We start from the raw sequence: 23,383 nt of genomic DNA, 5'->3' as shown, positions 1-23,383 counted from the left end.
GAACTGAATGCTACAAGGGATTGGGTATTTGCGGAAGCGAAACGTGCCAAAAAATAAAAATAATAATTAAAAAACTGGGCAAATGTCACACGGTGGACAGAAGTTGACGAATGCGTCTAATGAGTGATGGGCAGCGTGTTGTGGAGGAGAGTAACTGCCTGTGTAGGGTAGTGTAGTGCAGGGCGTGGCGGCTCGGGGCGGCCGCTGAATTTTTCACTCGTCAATTAGGCGAGTAGCAGGGGGTCCCCCGTTAGTGAGGGGGACGCGCCCCGCGAGATTTCGTTAGGCGAGCCGTCTGCCGGGGCGGGGCCTAGCCGCTCACACCCCCCACTCCCTCCACCCTCGCGCTGCCGGCGCTGTTTGGGCAGTGGCGCTGCGGAAGCGCCGGAGCGGGCTTTGAGAGTTGCAGAGCCTCGTGGTCGCGGTTCAGTAGGGGACGCCCGAGTCGCGTGTGTTCGACGAACCGAACACTGCCGTCGCCTTACGGGGAGGGCGCGTTTTGTGCACGGTGCGGACTTAGTTAACCACTGACGCGAACAGTACCGAAGAGAGCCAAGTACCTCGAATTACTGCTGATACGTTGCATTTGATGGGAGCGAGTTAAGAGTTCAGACTCATTATTGTGTGATTCCACAATCACTGGCAGAAGTCACATCGTCAAGATATATACAAATCCACGTAGGAGCGATTCAAAGTGCAACAACCGCACTGAACTGGTCGCATGTGAGGGAATTGCCAGGCCGTGATTCGGTGGAAGTACTGTCGAGAAGCGTAGTCCAGCCACAAAGGAGGCAGCTCACAAAACTCTCGGTCGGTCGGTCGGTCGGTCGGGACACTGGTCGTCAGTGTGGGGTCGGTACTAGGTGGGACCGACAAAGGAAACACAGGAGACCCGGGAAACAAGAGCGCGCCGCGGTAGCTGCACGTGCTGACCAGCTCCCGTGGCAGGCGCTGCAGCAGACCACTTCTGCACTGCCGTGCACTTCCTACAAGAGTCAATCCCTAAACTGCTTCCTTCAACATACACTATGTCATCAAAAGTATCCAGCCACCTGGCTGAAGTGCGGTAGCGTTCTCGTTTCCCACGCCCGGGTTCGATTCCCGGCGGGGTCAGGGCTTTTCTCTGCCTCGTGATGACTGGGTGTTGTGTGATGTCCTTAGGTTAGTTAGGCTTAAGTAGTTCTAAGTTCTAGGGGACTGATGACCATAGATGTTAAGTCCCATAGTGCTCAGAGCCATTTGAACCACCTGGCTGAAAATGACTTACTAGTTCGTGGCGCCCTCCATCGGTAATGCTGGAATTCAATATGGTGTTGGCCCACCCTTAGCCTCGATGACAGCTTCCACTCTCGCAGGCATACGTTCAATGAGGTGCTGGAAGGTTTCTTAGAGAATGGCAGCCCATTCTTCGCGGAGTGCTACACTGAGGAGAGGTATCGATGTCGGTCGCTGAGTCCTGGCACGAAGTCGGCGTTCCAGAACATCCCAAAAGTGTTCTATACCATTCATGTTAGGACTTTGTGCAGGCCAGTCCATTACGGAAATCTTACCGTCGTGTAACCACTCCGCCACAGGCCGTGCATTACGAAGAGGTGCTCGATCGTGTTGAAAGATGCAGTCGCGATCCCCGAATTGCTCTTCGACAGTGGGAAGCAAGAAGGTGCTTAAAACATCAATGTAGACCTGCTTTGTTAGTGCCACGCAAAACAACAAGAGATGCAAGTCTCCTTCATGGAAAACACGACCACACGATAACATCACCGCCTCCGAATTTTACTGTTAGCACTACACACGCTGGCGGGGTAGCCGCGCGGTCTCAGCAGTCTTGTCACGGTCCGCAAGGCTCCCCCCTTCGGAGGTTCGAGTCCTCCGTCGGGCATGGCTGTGTGTGTTGTCCATAGCGTAAGTTAAACTTAGATCAAGTAGTGTGTAAGCTTAGGGACTGATGACCTAAGGAGTTTGGTTCCATAACATCTTACCACAAATTTACAATTTTTTAGATGACGTCCACCGCGCATTCGCCATACCCACACCCTGCCGTCGGACCGCCACGTTGTGTATCCTGATTCGTCACTCCACGCAATGTGTTTCCACTGTTCAATCGTCCAATATTTACGTCCCTTTCACCAGCTGAGACATTTACCGGCGTGTTGTGTGGCTTATGAGCAGCCGCTCGACCAGGAAATCTAAGTTTTCTCACCTCCCGCCTAACTGTCATAGTACTTGCAGTGGATCCTGATGCAGTCTGGAATTCCTCTGTGGTGGTCGGGATAGATGTCCGCCTATTACACACTACGACGCTCTTCAACCTTCTGTGTCAATCAACAGACGAGGTCGGCCTGTACGCTTTCGTGCTATACGCGTCCCTTCACGTTTCCACTCCACTATCACATCGGAAGTAGTGAACCTGGGGATGTTTAGCAGTTTGGAAATCTCGCGTACAGGCGTATGACACAAGTGACACCCAATCTGCTGACCACCTTCGAAGTCCGTAGTTCCGCGGAGCGCCCCATTCTGCTCTCTCGCGATGTCTAATGAGTACTGAGGTTGCTGATATGGAGTACCTGGCAGTAGGTGGCAGCACGATGCACCTAATATCAAAAACGTATGTTTCTGGGGTTGTTCGGATGATTTGGATGTGATAGTGTTCCTGGCCGGGAACGTAAAAGCAGAGGCGCTCGAGCTCACACGAGATCACCTCTCGCGACTTACGAGGAAAAGAGGGGAGTACCACCCACTACATCACGTTATGTGGCTCGGCGTCACTGTAGATGACACTTTGAAAATTTGCCTCAGAAATCGGTGACTGTGAGAGATTTATTGACAGTAACGACCTCGTGTAAAGTAATTCAGAAGACCTGTCGAATCCGCGTGTCTCGTAATCGACTTATTCGAATGACTTCCAAATCGCACGTATGTTTCTCGAGCCCTTTCCGAGATTTGTGTGAACGTATTCGGAGTAAACTCGAGACATAGTGAACCTGAACTTGGGAACTTTCTTTCCTTTAGCCGGCCGGGGTGGCTCAGCGATTCTAGGCGCTACAGTCTGGAACAGCGCGAGCGCTACGGTCGCAGGTTCGAATCCTGCCTCGGGCATACATGTGCGTGATGTCCTTAGGTTAGTTAGGTTTAAGTAGTTCTAAGTTCTCGGGGACTGATGACCTCATAAGTTAAGTCCCATAGTGCTCAGAGCCTATCCTTTAAGTTATAGATTTCAAACAATACAAAATTACTCTTTGAATATTTAACTGTGGTCGTATTTCTTTGGGGCACACGAGCATTGTTATAGATAAATGTGATCCGTGGATAGTGACTACTAGTAGTAGTTGTCTGATGCCCAAGTTTGATGGACACATTAGCGATCTGCCTACCAGGAAGTGTTTCCTGTCGTATATGTTTACCGCCCTAGTAGAAACCGCCCCGTGGGTCGAGCAGTCTGACCCCAGCAGCTGCCACCTCGTTTGAACCCTCGCTCGGGCCGCAGCTGCCGCCCGTCTCTGGTGACTTGACGTGACTGCCGTCAGTGGAGGTCTCTCTCCCCCTCCCCTCCCCTTCACATGTTTCTCTTCGGTCTCACCAGATGGACACACATTTTAGCCTCGAATGTACTCGAACATCCGAGTCACGCGTGGCGTCCTTATTTTTCTCAACAACTTTTGGTTACCCCTTCTTTACGTACAGTTCTTCTAGAGAAAAACCGGTTTTCCGTTGTCGTTTTTTTTCTTTTCACTCCAGTTTAACCTGACCATCAAAATTGCACAAAATAAGCGATTTCGGAAATAACAGATTTTTGGTTTTTTATTCCTGCTATTTTTTGCAATAAACGTAAAACTCTAAGATTGAAAAATCTTGCCTCTCAGTTTCAAGATAGATAGAATCAATTATTATGTTAAATAAATAGATAAAAAAACTTAGTCCGACCAGCATTCGCTATTTTTCCCAAGAAGTGATAACTGCTCGAATACTACAAAAAATCACTAGCATTGTCCTATTGATTCTAATTTTCTGAAAGTCTGCTCAAAAATGGTGTAACTGGGGATCGCACCACTATTTGGGCGTTACTAACAGGTGGTCCTGAAGGATGAAAAAATGGTTCAAATGGCTCTGAGCACTATGGGACTTAACATCTGAGGTCATCAGTCGCCTAGAACTTAGAACTACTTAAACGTAACTAACCTAAGGACAGCACACACATCCATGCCCGAGGCAGGATTCGAACCTGCGACCGTAGCGGTCGCGCTGTTCCAGACTGTAGCTCCTAGAATCGTTCGGTCACTACGGCCGGCCTGAAGGATGAAAACTGAGGTCGAGCAACTCTGTTTTTCGTATTAATTTGTCAGTTTTCAAGGGGTACAAGCAGATAAAGGCAAATTGTGTAGATACAGGCAGCAGATCAGTTACTTTCTATTTTTATTATATACTACGAATTAATTGTTAAGTTTTTAATTAACTTACCATACTTTTCTCCTTCTTTTATTATTTCATAGAAATGACAGACAAATGTGTTTTAAAGCAAATGAAGCATTGTAATTCAGTGATAAGCCAATTCGTAGGCGACGGCAGCGGGAGTGAGCCGTGCTGGGCAGGGGGGGGGGGGGGGGGGGGCGCACTGCCACTTACCGTACCTGAAGGCACGACGCACCGCAACACAACGCGAACATTACTGTCCCAGCAGTGCTGTACCAGATCTTAAGCCGTGTGATTGTTGCTCGTTTCTGACGGCACTTTTATTAAAACAGTACTGATCACTTTTTCATTTCTTTAAACGCAATGTATAACGCAATATTTCAAAGCGATGGAAGTTTTACGAGTAAAAATTACTCTTTGATTTAAGAAACGTTTATTTAAAAATGAAAAATTTGGCACAGCTAATATGGCTAATTGATATTTAGGTTTTTACGGGTTGTTAGTGAAAAATAAAGAAAACACCTGTTATAACCGAGGTGAAACAAATACCGAAAAATTCCAGTTACTCGGAACTGATATACGGGTATCGATTTTAACCGGTCTTCACGAGCGATCGCAACTGTACTAGCTTGGTAGTTCACGAGGCCAATAAATTCAGACGTGTACAAAAATGTAACAATTAATACGTGTATTTACAGTATACACTACAGTCAGTAACTGAGGTATACATGACTTTGAAGTTCTGTAGCTCGTTCTTTGGTGCTGAGCTGTATACGGTAATACAGTCGTGTAGCAGCGTGGGGCTACGTCGATGTCGTTTCCTCGCTGCAGCCATCCGTATTAATGTCGACAAGTTCGTGGAGCCGCGGAAGCTCGCGGGGCGAAGCTCTCAGTGCGGGCAGCGAGCAGCGAGCTGGGCCGGCGGAACTGCACGGCGGAACTGCACTACTGTTACAGCATTCTCTGTCGCAGCTTAGGGGTCCACAGTGATCGAAACGCGTATTCCTGCAGAATTTTCCTCGTCCGGTCTTCGGGTGGGGTCATTTTTCTCCGTTTCCCTTCGGAGTGTCGCAGCTGGGTGAGTGGGCCCCTTGCAGCCGGCCAGAGCGCGCGTCCCGAGTCGAAACGGTGCGCGCCGTGGCCGAGCCTGCCGCGCTGGGCGGAGCGCCTGCTTCCGTGAGAACGTCCGGTGTGGCTGCTCACCTGAGCAGCTGAACTCGCTGTTACCAATTCACGTGATGCAACTTTGAGACTACTTCTGAATACAGGTCGATCTTTGTATTCGTATGAGCAATAAATTTTTTTGTGGCAAGAAGTAATACATCACCCGACGAGCGGCGGCTAGTAATAAGTAAAAATAGAGGGGGTGCTGATACAGAAAATTTAACTTTTATGTAAACTTGTATAACCTTTATATTGCGGGCTTAAAAAAAAATTAAAAAGAAAATATTAATGGTGGCCCTGAACTACGTATCCTCAGACTCAGAGTTGAAATATTAAAAGTTGTTGCTGGTTTCGCTGGGTTACGTAGTTGCCGCATTACAAGCCAAATACTGCTGAATCTACAGTATACAACATGAATACACACATTAATTGAATGGTCGAAGGTTCCTGTCACTCGGCAATTGCGAATTTTGAAAGTAACATAGAAATTTATAAATGAAAGATTGCAATTAAACAAAATGTGCTGGTACTATTCTTAACGACTTTAAATAATGAGTACGATAGCAGAAGTTCCTTTAAGAATGCCGTTTATTACAGCAAAACAATTAGTGGGTCGATGGTGTAGCAGTTAAATAAAATATAAGTTGAATAACAGGGAAACAAAACATTCCTACTTCACATAAATAGTTATGAACAACAGCATCGCTCGGGAGATACTCACTTTTAAGCGCACACTACGTCTTCACTGCAGAAGCCACGGAAATCTCACAAGTGCACAAGTCGGCACTACGAAATATTTCTATCTCCCGCAACCACGCGCAAACTGCTCAACACTCTCCAAGTATTTCCTGCAACCGTCCGTCACGCCTTCCCGTCCAGCACTCCCCCGTGTCCTGTGCGACCTGGTACTGCTCCCCCACCTTCCATACAGTCTCTCCATTGACTTTGGTAGTCGACTACGGTAGTAACGAGCGCTGTGATTGGCTAGAGCCCTCCCGCCATGTCTCCAAGCCAACGCACACTCACAAACATATTGAAACACATACGAAATACTGGATTTACATTTAAATAACTTGAAATTAAATACATATTCCTATGGCTGGACCATAAACACGCTCTAACACACATTATTAAATACGTAAACAAATCAAATAAATGTATGTCAAAGGAATAGAAACAAAAGTAGGCCAGTAGCCTAATATCTCTGTGCTTTCTAAAACACAGTAATTATTTGACCAATTTCTTCATGAATAGCATATATCGGATATAAACAAAGGCATAGACGAATAAATATATTTATAAGCGTGCTGCAACCGTTTTTTGTGTAACTGTGGCGTATTTATAGCCTGATGCGATCAATAGTAATTGGTCAAATGGTTCACATGGCTCTGAGCACTATGGGACTCAACTGCTGTGGTCATCAGTCCCCTAGAACCTAGAACTACTTAAACCTAACCAATCTAAGGACATCACACACATCCATGCCCGAGACAGGATTCGAACCTGCGACCGGAGCAGCAGCGCGGCTCCGGACTGGAGCGCCTAGAACTGCACGGCCACCGCGGCCGGCAGTAATTGGTCACTTTCACCTCCAAAAACTCATGTTCTATTGTAGTTACATGCCTGTAATTCATACCAATTTAGGTTCACACAAATAGCGTTCTAAAGACATGTCGATCGACAAAATCGGGTGAACCGTTTAGATTTTGGAAACACGTTCGTGGGTGTTAAGTACTTGTATAATATACAGTCAGGTACTAAACTTTAAACTAATGAAGATATTGAAAGTCTGATTACACCATCAGAATCGTCGTGCAAATAATGTTAATGTACGTGTTTCTTTTTAAGGTATCATGATTCCTCTGGCTATTATTAATTTCTATACGAACTGTGAAATGTGTGCCATTACGGTTTCACAGAGTCCGCCCCCTCTGGCACTCCCGGCATACAGATCTCCTTCATCGACACAAAGCCGGTTCCTCGACACGGAATTCCCGGCCCGGACCACGCGCCGGGGCCACCCACCGCTCTCGCTCCGGCCACCCCTCTTGCACCGCGCGGCACCTGACTTGAGTACCTTCAGAGCGCCACAACTCGCCCGTTACCTCACACTCTGAAGATGCATTACATTTCTTCTTGAGACCTACGGTTTCTAAAAGCGATTGTTAAACTGTATTATTAACGCTCTTCTTCGACTTCTGATACGTTTTATTTTTTTCTTTCGTTTTGTTTATATTTCTAAAACCATCAATTGCCAAAAATGAATCACCTCCAAACAGGTGGAGAGCAAAAGATTGCATTTTTTACTTAACATTCGGTAAGTCAAGTCTTCCGGTGGTAACATTTACAAATAAATCTTCGGAAATAGTTCGTGTTTTTTCTTACGCCTGCCTGGGACATTACAATATCGAATGTTGAACGATCTCTTTTCTTAAATGTAGCTTTCACATTGAGAGAAATCTATGAAAACTTAACCCGTCGAAGTGATTTTTACAGTCACCGAACATATTTCTTGGGATACAAGGCCGTGGTTACATTTTCGGTACAATAAAAGAAAAATAAAGACTCAAATAGAATAGCTGGAAGCAGGATAATAATCTAATTCTGAACTTCACGACATTCAAGAGTGTGACACGTGGTTTTTTTATTTTTATTTTAAGGAACGAGCCCGCGCCAGGCGGCCAGCTAGGGCAGTGGGCGATGGGCACAACAGCCAAACAGCACTGTAGCGCATAAACTGCGGGGTAGCTACTCACATTAATCTTAGGGTTTATATACCGAACAGGTATAAAGAAACAGTTAAACAAAAGAGGACTCATTGCAGTAAACTGTGTCGATAGCATCAAGTGCTCCATTTCTAGAGCAGCGGTACGCTAGCCGCCTCTGTGCCCGACCCCTCCCCGTTTCTGACTTTCGACAGCTAGCCCCTCAGCGGTGCACACCGCCTCTCTTACAGCGTGTGCACTGGACTTGCCCAAGTACCTCCGTAATGCTGTCGCGCCGACTGAACGGTCCCACGACGAAACGCGCCACTCCGCGTTGCGTCTTCATTACACTGATAAGTCTAAACGTTGTGACCTCAGTCCACCGCACGGCGGCCTTGCGGCCACGTGACGCGGTAACGAAAGTACCGGTAGGTAAGCAGAGCAGGCAAGTACGGCAGATCACTTGCAGTCTCGTACCTAAAGCAGGTCGTACAATAGAAACTATAATTTTGGCAAATAAAAAAATGCTTCAACACTTCACATATTGTCGTTACAGCACAGTTACATCCTAAGAACCCACACCTACCTTCTGAAAATAAGGGACTATGTAATCTTGACAACGTGTGCAGTTTGACATCCGAATTCGATCTGGAGCAATTAGCGCTCCGGCACCCAGACCATATCTTGCTCTTCAAACGTAATGAAAGCGCAGCGGCGGCTCGTGACTATACATTCTGGGTGTTCACAAATTTTTAGATTCAGATTAATGTGAGAGTGTGAAAGTAATAGTGTGATGTATAACAGTTATGCTCATATAACAGTTATGCTCATATAACAGTTATGCTCATATAACAGTTATGCTCATATAACAGTTATGCTCATATAACAGTTATGCTCATATAACAGTTATGCTCATATAACAGTTATGCTCATCAACAAGATTATAGCCGGCCGGTGTGGCCGTGCGGTTCTAGGCGCTTCCGTCTGGAACCGTGTGACCGCTACGGTCGCAGGTTCGAATCCTGCCTCGGGCATGGATGTGTGTGATGTCCATAGATTAGTTAGGTTTAAGTAGTTCTAAGTTCTAGGGGACTGATGACCACAGATGTTAAGTCCCATAGTGCTCAGAGCCATTTGAACCATTTTGAACAAGATTATACCGCTACAGCCATTGCCAACATTAATAATAATAATAATAAGAAGAAGAAGAATAGGAAGAAGAAGAAGAATCATAATTTGTCTGACAAAAGAAAGAATTGTTTTTGTGGAATTTTGGTATTTTGTACATAATTAAGTAGTTTAGGGCAATAACGAAATTATACGTGAGCTTTCCCAACTCCTCATTTCGCATTTTTGTGTAAGTGGGAGTTTCCGCGCTTTTCCACTTCTTCGGACAAATTTATAAGATCCCTAACAGATGTATTATTTCACGAATTTACTTCCGGGCTGAAAGTTAGGTATTCTTACGCTGCATCCACGCAACTTGTGCTAACTGTACGCTTCCGTGTTACATGTTCGCTTGTAGTCACGCTTATTTCATTTCGACACACTCCCAATCAAAGGATCCCTTGGAGTACCTAGATCCTCTGCGGTTAACTTTTCGTAGTAATTTAAGTTTCTGTTCCCGGAATGAGATTTTCGCTCAGCAGCGGAGTGTGCGCTGATGAGAAACTTCGTGGGCAAGTGCTGCACCGACTGAGCTACCCAAGCACGACTCACGACCCGTCCTCACAGTTTCACTTTTCTGTTAGCATTTAAAATATATTCAACATTGTTCTTGTTTGCACTGCAGACGAAAGCCGATTCCCACACAGTAAACGACCAATTCCAAACACAAAAGTGTCGTTTGTGGATATGATTAAACTCAGGTAGTAAAGTCTACTAATACAGTCACTTGACTAGAATACAAATGAGGCACCGAGATCCCTAAGGGCCTAAAGCACACCGCCGTGGATCCCACATTTGAGTGAATATCAGAGAAACCAGTGATTCAGCTTTTCGTGAATTTTCATATCTATAATATAGGCCTACAGCACAGATAAATCTGACTCACCATAAGATCATCACCTTTCAGAAGCATGAATAAATGCTACAGTCCCACAAGCGACGGTGATGTGCTTTAGGCCCTTATGATTCTCAGCGCCTGAAATGGATCACTGTACAACAAAATTCATAACTTAATGCACTATAACTCATTCAGAAACCCACAAAATAAGTTAACTGTCACTACATCTGTAACATATACTCATACAATTTCACTATAGTATGTAGTGAGTGAATTAGCGTATGTGGGGATTGTGCTGTCATCCAGCAGGATTTATGCCGAGCGAACAGGGATAAGAGTCCGTCAGATGTGTTACCACCTGTGGACACTGACGTTAACTTGGGGCACTAGCTGTGCACACCGTGAACAGTGCACGTTGTTTATCAAATCCGTATGTATTTGGCCCGTAAGGCAATTACGTCACTCGAGTTGCGCATGCGCAGAATCTCCTTAAAACGTGCCCAGCTGAAGATGACGCCTTTTCATCGAGTCTAGAGGAGCAGTAGCGCGCTCGATTCAAGTGCCGTATGTTTCAGACTGTAGCATCTGTGTCGTATTGTATGGAACTGGGGACCTGGAAACGACGCAAAGGCTTCGTCCTCGCCGTAGCTCTCAGTGGTTCACAACAGGCTACAGCAGTCCACTCACCCCACCGCCGCCCCACACCGAACCCAGAGTTACTGTGCGGTTCGGCCCCCAGTGGACCCCACCGGAAACGTCTCACACCAGACGAGCTTTTTTTGTATGGCAATTATGGTGTACGCGTATGCGGAGACAGTGTTTGCGAAGTAATCGCCGACGTAGTGTAACTGAGGCGGAATAAGGGGAACCAGCCCGCATTCGCCGAGGTACATGGAAAACCGCCTTAAAAACCATCCACAGGCTGGCCAGCACACCGGAGCTCGAAACTGATCTGCCAGGCGGAATAGTGCCGGGGACCGGCACGCCTTTCCGCCCGGAAATCTGTGCGCTAGACCGCACGGCCAACCGGGCGGGCCACGTTTAACAGCACTCAAAGAAAAGTAACCAATAAATCAACAAGTTGTCGAAAGTTAGGGTGTTCACGTGCTCTCATGCTCGTACACGTTAGCCGCCACTGAAAAGCGTGAGTACTTACTACAACTAATCCTGTATTACTACACATACAGTGAAGGCAGAACATAGATAATTACAGATTTAGGTACGTAGAACACTTTTGCAGCTTCTTGTTTATATTGCACTAATGTACCTGCGGCAACTTTGAAACGCTACATAACGTTGAAAATGCTGTGATCCTGTGCCAAGCCTGTGTGATGCAGACTGCCAACTGATGACGAAGCTGCAGAAGTTCACGTAAAACGATTTCAATGCTTCCTTGTCGTATGGGGAACCCAAAGAAAAGGTGATGGAAGAGAGGCGTAGGAGCAGCGAGTTGCCACTCTGTGTTTTTAGCGGCCAGAGACGCGGGTGAACTTGGCGCATAGGGATTAGCGTTGCCAGCAGTACAGTAAGTGTCCTGTGGTGCTAGCGCAGGCAGCCGGTGCCGCGGCGTGGCGTGGCGCTAGGTGGCGTGCTGATAGCCGGCGCTCCGTCCCACTAGCTCTCCCTCTGTTCCGCGTCCCCGGGGGTCGCCACTTCCACACTTTTTCAGATCTTGTCTTAAACATCCACACTACTTATGTGGCCATACGATTCTAGTTCGTTGCTTTCTATCCACTGTAGCAGTTTTGAATCTGTTTTCATCGTTCATTTGCCATCTTCACTTTTTACCCTGTCCATTATTGTGGTTTTGCAGCCATTTCTGCAATAAATAGATCGCGTCGTGTGTTGCCTATCTCTAATTTTCTTTGTCAGTGTCAGTACTCGTGTGGAGTATGGATATAGTGCTACCCACAAGTCTGCGGTTTGCAACGTTGTCATTCCATAATATTGGACGTTATGAACTTTACTTTTCTTATTTTATTCTGTACACCGCATGTTTGCGTTATCAGTGCGCCACTTAAATGAGTTTATTCCATCTCGATCTGTAACTCACGCTCCTGTGGCCATATACTACGTTTTTCCAACATGTAACTCCATTCACCAGTTGTCTTATTCCTCCATTAATTTTCCATGTTTGTAGCATATCAAGAAAAAAAATACAAGCAACAGATATCTGGATATGGAGAAGGTGGACTGGAAGAAAATCTGAGGAAGAAATTGTAAAATAAGAGAGCAGAAAAATAAAATTGGACACAAAATTCGACATAAGTTTCATTAAAAATATCGTAGAAGGGAACACGGGGTAGATGGAGGCGCAGTCCCAAAGCATTCGTATTACAAAGCGTTGCATCAGCAAGTACAGCCAGGTGGCGCAGGGGAGGGTCGCTATACTGGCTGTATGGCTCACTCATTTCCTACTCGCACACATTCCCCATTTCCTATTCCAGTTTTTCGGGCTCTTGTGAATAGAGTAACTTTGGGTATTGTGGAATACCATTTGATTTTTTAATTGTATGTCCAAACTGAAATCTTTCTTAGTTCTTAGACACGCTTTATGGTAAAGATAAACTATTAAGCAATAAGCATTTGTATTTTTCTTAGTACAGTTTTAAATACTTATCATCGAAAAACAAGTCTGAAGCAAGTTGCACTTGGAGGTTAGTACGGGGTACTGTAGTTTGTAAATTTGGAATAGTGTGGTAAAAATGCAAATAATCGTGTAAATTTGGGGAAAACATATTTCATGTACAGAATATACAGTTCCCAGATTGTTCTTAATTTAAACTTAAAAAAATAATTGTGAATAAAACAAAAAAACTGATTTGTTATAAATCAGTGAAGTTTACCAACGTCAGAACAGTGTTATGAAAGAATTGTGTATGTAACAGACGTGATATGGCTTACATTCATATATTTACAGACGCCACAAATGTAATTTTAGTTGTTAGCGCGTGCAGAGTCAAGGAATCCGAAGAATTCCACTTTACCGTGTTGGACTTGACAATGCAAGAGAATTAATTGTATCCATTGGTAAGAATCGAGCAATACATAACTCATGTACTTAACACATTCACTGAGCCACTGCCTATGTCACCACTGCACGATTGAGAGTCGAGTGTTCCCTCGAATGTGTTAATAAATTGCGTATTTTAATAATTAGTGTACGTTTTCGATAATTATTGCATATTTTTGAAAACGTACCTGCAAGCATTTCATAAAACTACAAAACCAGGTTGTATGCGCCGTAATTCACACGATATCTGGAGGCCAAATGGCCCCGCCACAGAGTGCCACGTGAATGTTTTGACGTATTACACGTGTCTCTTGCTTTAGAGCGTCACTCGACACGAGAAAACGTGGCATTCCGTACTGTCCGACTTTTCCATAACACCAGAAATTCAGCTGTGTATTTTGAACGTGTAGGAGAGGTGCAAAACTTTGCCTCAATCCCTTTTCAGACGGCCGGTTATCTATCGTGACTATTTTTGCTATGCTTTCTTCACTAGCTGACTTCTGGATAAACATTGGCATTGCCCCCCAGCCTAGCGCCATATTTTTATTAATCGCCATCGCCACGCCATTGTGAGTTTGCTATATTTGAATGCCTCAATAAAGTAAAATTACAGTGTACGTCCATTTCATTAACTGCTGCTTGTTTTAGGCAAGAGTGCCTCTGTTAAGTCCTGAACTCTTCGGTTACCTATTTCGACGAGAAGCCAGTCAACAAGTTGCACCCCCCACGGAGATGGCGCCCAGACAAGGAGGCAGAGACAACAAGTCCAGTGATACGACAGGGACACGAGCGGCCACAGGTAGCCTCTTCAAAGCACCACATCCACCTTCCGCCGCTTGGTCCTTCTTTGATTGTTTGCAGATGATTGCGTGGTGTACCGTCTAGTCAAACCGTGAGAATATCGAAACGAAAATGCTTATTATGAAAATGCATGCCTCTGCCTGAGTTGTGTGACTGGATTCTTGACTCGCTGTCAGAAAGGTCACCTACCTGACGGGAAGTCATCTAGTGAAACTGAAGTTATATCCAAGGTTCTCCGAGGAAGTGTTACAGCCCTTATGCTATTCAGAATCTATATAAACTGTATATCACTTATATTATTCGTCTGTAAATAATAACGCGAGTGATGAGGAGATCAAAACCAGTTGAGAAATGATTTAAACAAGATATCTGTAAGGTTCGAAAAGTGTGAATTTGACTCTAAATCATGAAGAGGTGAGATCATCCACACGAGGGAATCCGTTAAATTTCGGTTACATGACAAATCACACAAATTTAAAGGCTGGCCGGCCGCTGTGGCCGAGAGGTTCTAGGCGCTTCCATCCTGAACCGCACTGCTGCTACGGTCGCAGGTTCGAATCCTGCCTCGTGCATGGATGTGTGTGATGTCCTTAGGTTACGTTTAAGTAGGGACTGATGACCTCAGATGTTAAGTCCCGTAGTGCTTAGAGCCATTTGAACCTTTTTTCTAAGGCTTAAGTCAGCTAAATACTTTGGGATTGCAGTTAGCAACAAGTGAAGCTGGAACGATCACATAGATAATGTTGTGGGGAAGGCGAACGGAAGACCGCCGTTTACTGGCAGAACAGTTGGACGGTGCAACAGGTCTACTGAAGGTTGCCTACGCTGGTCGATCCTCCATGTGGCGCATCTTTGAGGTCCCCGTGACGTCATCTGTCTAAAAGATAAAGCCAGAGCGCATGTTGCCGGTTCCGTCCTGTTTTACGTAGGATGTTGGACTGTTGGAGCAAAAGAGGGTGTAGTTCCTGCTAGTGACGTTAGATATCGAAGAAGCGACAGGAGACGTTTTGTTGTTATTGTTAAAGAGTTAGCTGGACGTCGTAGCCGCAGATACTGAAATGACATTAATTAGGGTAGCGTTGTACATCGAAATAGAGGAAACCGTAGTAGCTGGCAGCGTTGCAGGACGAGTCGTCCTAATGACTGACGTTGGGCAAATTGGCGAACCCGGCCGATGTACTCCGGGTACAAGGAGCCTGACACAACTCTGCGCAGGTGGCTCGTTACGGAGTAATAGCGTAATTACGGTTCGTCGAGTTTATTACCGCAGTTGCCTTCGTTTCTGTGGAAATAGCGTCACAACAGTGAGACTGTAACGTGTCTCGACCAAAAAGTACAACTAGTGCGGTTTCACGTACAAGCCTGTGTACAGACGCGACGGGACTGCTGAGGGTGGCTGTCATCGGAAACGATACACCGAGTGCTTATCGGTGAACCGTCCGTCGGTTAAAGTTTCCGCGCTGTTAACGTGCAACCCACACTACCGGAAAGACAGACCCCAGACAGAACGGCGGAGCGCCGAAAGCGCGGTCGAGGTGAAGGGTGAGTGTGTGGGTGGGCATTACTGTCGTCAGCCTTTGCGCCGTCGCGCAGTATCTTCAGTGCAGTGGAGACACTAACCTGAGGGCAGCAGAGAAGCGAACGAAATGCGATAGCTCTGTAGGGAGCGGCCGTGGACTGTGCGTCCCCCGTGCCAAAACATCCGAGTGCTTACCGGCGAGTTCCGGGCCTCCCTGTCTGTAATTCTAGTGTCTTAGACACAACTTGGGCAATTTTTGTGGGGGCTCGGATGAAACCGGTCGAAGACGCCCCGCGTGCTGGAAGCGGGGAGACAGTAGTAAGCCTTCTGCCACTGCAGCGCGTACCGAGTCGCACCGTATCGATCCGGGATAGGGTGGGACGCCTGTTCCGCAGCCGGGGCCCACTGGAATCCGCTGAGGGCGACTCCCGCGCCGCCGCCACACCAGAGCCGGCACGTGAGTTGGAGCCGAACCCCGCCTCCAGGCAGGCGCCGTCGGTCGTCGCGCGTTCTTTCCTGTCGCTGCCGGTGTCGCAGCGTTGACGGCCGGCAGTGTGGACTCGTGGGAGGAAACGTGCTCACTGTGTGTGTGTGTGTGTGTGTGTGTGTGTAGTGTGTGTGCGGAGGGGCGGGGGCGGGTCGGCCGGCTAATTGCAGAGGCGCGTCACGGCTCAGGAAGCGGCCATCCGGCGCGAGACGTCGGCCGCGCTCACCGGCCGCGCGGTCGCTGGCTGCTGGCGGCGCGCACCCCGCACAGCAGCTCGATGGGAGGAGGGGGGGGGGGGCAGAACGTAGTTCCGCGTGTTGCTGTGTCTGCCAAATGGGCTGACCAAGTCATTGCTCGTCAAACATTGGTCGAGACTAAAGATTAGCTCGCCCGCCTTTCGCCTGTCGGCGTTTTCCGACTATCTGAGATAATACGTTCACTAGGTCTCGCGACATCTCCTTCTAAATGTCCATTTCGTCTGCGTGGTCGTCAGTCCGTGGACTAGTTGGACACATCCCCCCACGCTGGTCACCCCCGTGCTCAACTGCGGGGTCGCACACCCGCTCGGAGAGCTCGCCTTAATAGCAGCGGGCCGTGCTTTGGAAGGCGGCCGCTGAGCGTGCCGAGTTCCGCGAGCCGCTCGAACGCTCACAAACGGAGCACTCGTGCATACGACACGTGGGGCCCCGACGTGGTGTGCATGATCATTACGCCCTCCAGCGGTAGTTGTCGGCTGTGTCTGGTTCGCAGATCACACAGTTTTACGAAATAGACGGGCGTAAAATTCCTGTATTCGCTCTCTTAAAACGCACGTACATTTCCTCCGTCTACTATAGATAAATGTAAACATCAGTATCCGTGAACACCGAGGCAAAAAGTACCGTGTCCACTTAATAACAACATCGCCTTATCTAAAAGTTCTGTTACAAGTCCAGCGATACGTATTTACAATAATTCTCCACGTAACATAAAAATTATTTCATCATTGTCAGTGTTTAGATAATCCCTAACGTCATTCTTATCTTATTACTGTTACTATTCAGCAGAAGAATCTTCACAACAAGTGAAATACAAAACTTAAAAGAAGAAAGGACAAAACATCTTCGTGCAAGTAGCGCAAGCTGACTTGTAAATTAAGCCAATCCAACAGATACCATCCTCAGAAAGAGCGCACTTGTATGTACATAACGTCGAATATTATAGTATATACTTATAGTAAAATGGTAATAAAGCATCAGGGCCTATTAAAAACGCAAAGATTAGTAAAAGAAATGTTTGCGTGTAGCGCGGCGCGAACCATTTAGACATCACACGGTTATGTACCTATCTGTGACGCTACTCTCTGCCCTGTGCAGACCACGAATGTTTTCTGACCATTTCTAGAATGTTACCACCTTCTGAAAGCTGTAATCTTAGCTATGTTACTAACTGAAAATTAACTGTGGCGAAGTGTATCAAGAATATTGCGTTTTGACCGATCCTCTGTATGCCCTTACCTTCAAACGGCATACTCTCGTAGTAAGCAAGTTACAATAATTTTGTAATGACGAATACCACGTCTCCCGTCATTTTATTACAACAAGTCGTACGATTAACGACAGGTCCTCGAGAGATCCTCAATTTGTTGGTGTTCAGACACGGCATATGTACGTATGGGCTTCAACTGAAAGCCAATACGGCGTCTCTCGCCTCTGTACTGCAGGGGGATGGCTGCGTGTGACGTACGAGGCGCTGCGCCGTCTCATTGTTCTGCGCGCTACATACTGCTCTGCACGCTCAGAGAGACTCGGCAACGTGCTATTCCACGCTGTGACGTCAGAAACTCGGCACGCTCGACGCTGGAATGCGCGGCCGTGTGGCCTGCGAGACCGGCCGCGCTCTTCCAGGACGTGTGCGAACTTACGTTGTCCCCGACGATTCCACCCGGTTCACCTCTGGACGCTGGGGACGGCAACCTTCGTACGATGTACGTGGCATATAGAGTTTCTGTTGTTGTGTCAGGAACACAGGAAGTACAACAGACTTTGTGCACGTAGTCACCGACTGCCACTATTAACTCAGCCCAAACATCCACTGCAGCGGGAGAAAGTTTCCCACATACTGTTCCTTAAAGGTAGTCGTTGCACTCTACGATTATTAAACACTTGTCTGACGTGGCGGCACTGTAGAAGAAATGTGGAAACACAATAACAAATAAGATTTATTAACAGAACGTTACAAAGCGATTATAACTTTGGTACAATTTCGTGCGCGGGACTTTGTCTTAAACTGAATACATTTATTATAACTTTCCTATCTGTTTCCCGTCTCTGTGGTCATTGTAACTGAATGTAACGCTGCGGACACGCTGTTAGCGGTCCTGGTTCCCCATAAATAAAGCACCTGTCTGCCAGCATCTGCTGTACTGAGCTCTCCAGCTGCAGGTTCTTAACTGTAGCACTGTCCACGGTACGTCGTGTTTTGATGCTTGAGTGACTTCCGACAGATTTTTAAAAAATGAAATAAGAAACTCCTCCAGGTGACACGACCAGCAATGATATTTGCGTTCCAGCTTGTTAGGAATAATTTGCTGTTTGCCCCCAAAATGTCGCAATTTCCGAGGGTGCGGCTAGGCAGGAAACTAAGAGCACAGCTTAAATCGCGCAAATGAAATGAGCAGCAATGATTTTTGTACTCTTTGCTTATCACAAATACATACTGCGATCGAATCGTTAACAACACTCCGTAAATTTAGCGGTCGAGACAAAGATCGCATCACACAGCGAGTGACCGTGAACTTTGTAGAAAGTAGATTTTACGGTGTTCGACTGTGATTTGTACCGTACTTCACGGTTTACATTTCGCTAAATGATCATTTAAGGACAAAATATACACTAATTGTAGCAAGCAACACTATTCGTCAAGATAACTACTCAGTACAAGTTCTGCGCGAATCTTCGGATAATCGGCACTCTCGTATTGAAAATTTGCACCAAGTTTTATTTCCCTCCCGTTTTTTACAAGAATAACTTCAGTGACAAAACACACCTTCCCACGATTCATTTACTGAGAAGTTGCTCTCGTGACGTGACGTGTCACGTGTAAAGATTCATCTTTCGTTGCGTCTGCCGCAGCGCCCACAGAACAGCGAGGATAAAAATCTCCTCCAGACCGCACGCAGGCTCATCCGAACGAAGCAACCCTGTTGGCTGAGGCACTCCTCGAGAAACGTCCTTTCGTGCCGTATATTATCAACTACCAGTACCGAACGGGGTGGCGCAGTGGTTAGCACGCTGGAGTCGCATTCGGAACGACGACGGTTCAAATCCGCGCCCGGCCATCCAAGTTTACGTTTCCTGTGATTTCCCTAAATCGCTCCGGGCAGTGCCGGAATGGTTCCTTTAGAAGGGCACAGCTGATCTCCTTCCCCCTCTTAGACACAATCCGAGCTTGTGCTCTGTCGCTGATGGCCTCGACGTCGATGGCACTTTAAACCCAGTCTCGCTTCGTTCTTCCAACTCGCATTGTGCGCTCCCTTCAAGATTATCCGATCTTCCGCCGATACACAAGGACGTTTTCGCCCTTCGCCTACCGTGTTCGCACGTACTGTGAAGCAAAACACCCTGCTCCACTGCTGAACGCACTAGATTTCACCCGGCCATTGGGATGACGTTTGAATAACTAATATTTTACTACGTTTTCATGTGGTGTCTCTCTTCATCCTCTCCTCTGTCGGATTATATACAGTTAATTGAACCAACTGAGTCCCTTAGGCTTGTCCCAAATTCCATTTTTATTCAGTGACCAGTTCTGTGATCAAACGTTGTCACCTATTACAGCCAACCTGTTTGCCTGCGCTTTCGAGGAAGTTGTTCTGCTGTTTTCGCCATTGAACGTTACGTGCGTATCCAGATACGTAGCCGATAATCTTGTTGTTTGGCCACGGGGCAGTGAGAATTTAAACAACTTTCTAGAACACCTTAATTCAGGCCACCCGGATATTCGCTTCACTCCGGAGCTGGATGGTTGCGCATCTGTCCCCTGTGTGTTGGTCAGGAGAAACGTTGGGATATGCTGTTTATGAGGAGCCAAGAGTCAGTGATTGTTATCTCCAGGCTGATTCCTGTCCCTGTCCGGCTCACAGGGGGACCGCACGACCTTCCCCTCGCCCATCTGATTCGCATTCACAGGGTGTGACGAGCACGACTGCGACCGTAACAGACACTGCAGGAGAAAACAGTCGTGCATCGAGAAAGAAGGCATCGATTTTGATCCGATGACGGCACATACCTTTTGGGGGTTGATAGGTGCACTGGTAACGGTTTCAATGTTATTCGTTGACAGATTCACTCACAAGGTTCTGGACATACACGCAGCACAGACACCCGCCAGGATCGCCATACAGTAAGGGCGACAGTGGCAGATGGTGCAGCTACCACAGCATAGATAAGAGTGCTTGTGAACCCACACGTGTCTACAGAAATTGCGACTATGGGCACGAACACCTCCGGCCCGTGCTGCACTCACGCCACAGCGTCGACGCGCACGTCTCGACTGGTGCCGCCAGAGGATCGCTTGCAGGATGGAACGGCGCGCTGTGGCCTTCAGCGAAGAAAGCAGATTCTGCCTACACGCAAGTCATGGTCATTCGCGCGCACGACGACGTAGACCGAGTGAGCGCTGCCTCATGGAGTGCATTCTTCCGAAACACACTGCCCGCACCCCAGGCCTTATGGTCTGGGATGCTATAAGCTACAGCTCTCCGTCACCTTCGGTATTTATGGAGGGGACGCTTACCAGCATTCGGTACATGCGAAATGCTTTTAGGTCCGTTCTTTCGGTGTTCTTGCGACAGTAAGGTGATGTGTTATTCCGCGTCGCCCTCACACTGCCTGTGAAACTCGAGGTCCTCCGCAAGACGTGCAGCAACTTCCCTGGCCAGCACGATCTCCGGACTTGTCTCCAATCGAACACGTGTGGAATGTGATGGGACGAGAAGTGTGACTCGTGCGACTTGTCAACCGACAACTCTCACACAACTACGTGAACAAGTCCAGCAGGCGTGACATAACGTATCCCGCGACAGTGTTCGTTCGCCGTCTCTACGATCGACTGGCAGCCAGAGTTAGCGCCTGTATTGTGTGTAACCCCTGGAGGCTGCATCACTAATGTGGATGTCTGAGCATGTGTCGACACCTGCTACCTCAGAACCGCTTGCGCTAGTCATCTCTACATGTAACATTTCATATATTCCATAAGTACTCTAGCAACAACAAATCTTGACTCAATTGGAAACTTATTTCTGGCGGTATATGTACACAGGAATACGCAACTTACCAACTTTTCCAAAAAAAAACACACATTTTAAAAATTTTAGGCCCACTTACATATACACATCAAAAGCAGTCTTACATCACCCCAGTTCCCAGAACTCCTGAAGATAGACGTTGACTGTGGATATTGTATCACACACACAGTCGCTTTCACTGTTGAGAAATGTCACTAATCTCACCCAAAGATTTAAACAACCGTGCATGAGCAGACGGAGGCAGTCTGACAGCCGATCAGTTCCAGTCATTCTACCAGGAGGTACACGGCTCGTGTTGTCTGTAGTTCAACTGTGGCTAGTCAGTCAAAACCGCGGTTCAATAGCATCCACGTTGTTACTTGCTGCCAGGAAGGGCTCTCAAGTATCCAGGCGTCTCACAGCGAACCAAAGCGATGTTGTCTGGACGTGCAGGAGATACAGAGAGACAGGAACTGTCGATCACATACCTCGGTCAGGCCAACTGAGGGCTGCCACTGCAGTGGATGGCCGCTACCTACGTACAATGGGTCGGAGGAAGCATCGCCACCATGTTGAATAGTGCTTATCGTTCACCCACAGGATGTCGTGTTACAACTCGCACTGTATGCAACAGCCTGTATGGTGCGCAACTTCACTCCTGAAGTCTGTGACGAGATCCATCTTTGCAACCACAGCACCGTGCAGTGCAGTGCAGAAGTAGTAGAACAAACTATGTCACCCTACTCTGCATTCTTGCAAAATTTATACAAGATGTCAGATCCAAGATGGCGGAGATAGATATGGCAACATCACAATGACATCATGGTGGGAAGTTTAAATTTTGGCAGGAAAGTAGATCAGTTGGGCTACCTCAACTAACCTAACCCCCTGCCCTCCCCTGCCCCATCTCCTCCTCCAGAAAATGGCGGGAAGTTCAAACTCCATCTGGAGAATGCAACACACCACGGCTACACTAACCTAAGAAAATGGTGGTGAAAAAAGGGCACTTGGCCTATCTCCACTCATCTGTCATCCCACCGCCACCTCTTCCTAGGAATTTGTGGGAATAGGACTCGGCCTGTGCTGCATAGCATGGAAATAAGTCTTTATTTTCAGTCTTTGAACAATTAGAGGCAGTACTGCCATCCAGTGTGTTCACCACAAGGTCCGGACTCCAACTGACCTAGTACACAGTACCGCCACCAGAGGGCGCCGTCACCCCTCCTGTGATGTAATCCAAGATGGGGTCTGGAGGGGAAAAATAGCGGGAAAAGGATGTAGCCTGTTCTGTGCTGCTGGAGGGAGAAAGGAGTGTACTTTATTTTGGAACAATTTATTTAGGGACGGATTTGACATAGTATATTTATTACACTGATACAAAACACTCACCCTGACACGCTTGAGGACACAGTAAATAGTCTACAGACCTGAAAACTAGTCGTAAATAATGCAGTACACTGATGTGCAGAGACGCAAACAACTCGTAAATTACCGAAATAATGCATATGTAACGCTATGCAAACATGCTCACAACACTTAAACACCCAAAAATAATGCAGTGCACAAACACTCAGTGCACATAAAAAACGCAATGTATCTGAGACTCCAACGTGCGCACGCGTCGGCGCCACTGCAAGCCACTGCCTGATAGATGAACACATGGGCTACTTGCCATTTCTCTCGCGCTGCTGCCGATGCCAACCAGCAGGTGAAAGTCACGCCTACAGTTAAGAGTTCTTCGAGTATTAGACTGATGTCACAGAACTCCAGTGCACACGTGCACCACCCACCATGTGCTGTCTACTGGACCGTACAGGATGCTACCGCACATGCTTCCAGGAGTCAGGATGCACTGGTGGCCCCTGTGAAGTGACGATGTGTCTGTCGGCTGCCAAGCCACGCACAGGTGTCCCTTAGGGTCCTGCAAGCATGAGGTGGTGGCATCCCTTTCATACTTTACATCTGAGAAATTTCTGTCTAAATACGTGTTCACCTAGGCACCGTTGCTGGCGCAAT

General features: G+C 47.2%; 1 protein-coding gene across 2 annotated transcripts in view; it reads left to right on the top strand.

Moving 5' to 3' along the window:
• The window catches only part of LOC126456757 (uncharacterized), a 783,002-nt gene that overhangs the window by 45,034 nt on the left and 714,585 nt on the right, over window positions 1-23,383 (top strand). The gene's annotated exons all lie outside the window — the stretch shown is intronic.

The sequence above is a fragment of the Schistocerca serialis genome, chromosome 2 (genome assembly GCF_023864345.2).
Source record: "Schistocerca serialis cubense isolate TAMUIC-IGC-003099 chromosome 2, iqSchSeri2.2, whole genome shotgun sequence".
In the NCBI taxonomy this organism is placed as follows: domain Eukaryota; kingdom Metazoa; phylum Arthropoda; class Insecta; order Orthoptera; family Acrididae; genus Schistocerca; species Schistocerca serialis.
This window is presented reverse-complemented; position numbering and strand designations above follow the sequence as displayed.